The 1390-nt window shown below is 48.8% G+C and overlaps 1 protein-coding gene across 1 annotated transcript in view; it reads left to right on the top strand.

The window, feature by feature from the left end:
* The window catches only part of MGAM2 (maltase-glucoamylase 2 (putative)), a 92460-nt gene that overhangs the window by 83422 nt on the left and 7648 nt on the right, over window positions 1–1390 (top strand). The window lies entirely within an intron of this gene.

Here is a 1390-nt window from a genome sequence, read left to right as displayed (position 1 = left end):
TGTGTGTGTGTGTGTGTGTGTGTGTGTGTGTGTACAAAGCAAAAACCCCACTGCAATCGAGGTCTGGCCCGGTCATAGTGACCCTAAGTAGTAGCAAGCCTGGTGGGTTTGAATCACAGACGTGGAAGTCAGCAATTAGCAGTCTGTGTGTATGTATACGTTGATATGCACAGACACAGATCAAGGATTTCAGCTTTCAGTATGGATTATAACTCAATGTAAAGAAACCAAAAAATCCTCACAGCTGGACCAAAAGATACCACCATGATAAACAGAGAAAAGGGTGATGCTATCAAGGATTTTGCTTTGCCTGAATCAATCAAATCAAATCAATCAAAGGACTCACTGTATTGGCTAAATCTGCTGCACAAGACCTCTTTCAAGTGTTGCAAAGCAAGGAGGCTGCTTTGAGGACAAGGTGCACTTGACCCAAGCCATGCTCTTTTCAGTGGCTTCATATGCGTGTGAAAGTTGGACATTGAATAAGGGCGGATAGAAAGGAATGGGTGCATTTGAATTGGGGTGCTGGTAAAGAACACCAAAAGTACCATGGATGGCTTCAAGAACAAACAAATTCATCGTGCACAGCCAGAAGTCTTCCCAAAGGAAAAGATGGTGAGGTTTTGTCTCATGGACTGTGGACGTGTTGTCAGGAGGGACCAGTTCCTGGCGAAGGACATCATGTTTGGTAAAGCAGACGGGCAGTAAGAAAGGAGACGACTCTGGACAAGATGGGTGGACACAGTGGCCGCCACCAGGGGCTCAAACCTAAGAACCGTGGTGAGGAACGCCGCGCGGGGCTGAACGTGCTTCCTGCTGTTGAGCACAGGGTCGGAGGGGTCGGAGCTGATCGATGGCATGGGCAACAGGCCCACAGACATGGGCATCTAGGTCTCACGTGGCCTCGAGGTGCAGTGGCTGAAGCTTTGGACTGCTAACTGAAGTCGTGGGTCCTTTGAAGCCGTCCCTGCGGCTCCGGGAGGAGGAAGCAGTTGCAGTCTGTGTCCGTTGAACACCCTGTGGGGCAACTGCACTCGGTCCTGGCAGGCGGACGTGACTCGGAATCACCGGACAGCAGTGGTTGGCTGGTGCTTTTTGTTTGCCTGGTGGCACAGGCAGTCCGGGGACCGTCCTGTTTTCACAGCAGCACGGCGTTTCACCCGGGCCCTAAATGACGGTTATCATCAGCCTAGCCACTCCAATACGAAACACAGACACTCTACGTTCATTGACTGGAGGTGTGGTTCAACTGTGGTCAATCATAACTTTACCCCATATGTTCTCTTTTTATAGAAAGCCTGTTCAAGATAGAAAGTTTTAAAAAATTATCTAAACCCCCTTTGATTTCTTCTGCTGTATTATGTTTTGCTTTCATATGAACCAAGAAAAT

Source organism: Echinops telfairi, unplaced genomic scaffold (genome assembly GCF_000313985.2).
Source record: "Echinops telfairi isolate 266 unplaced genomic scaffold, ASM31398v2 ScPeMD7_23;HRSCAF=83, whole genome shotgun sequence".
In the NCBI taxonomy this organism is placed as follows: Eukaryota; Metazoa; Chordata; class Mammalia; order Afrosoricida; family Tenrecidae; genus Echinops; species Echinops telfairi.
Note: the sequence above shows the minus strand (reverse complement) of the source record. Positions and strands in the feature narration are given on the sequence as shown.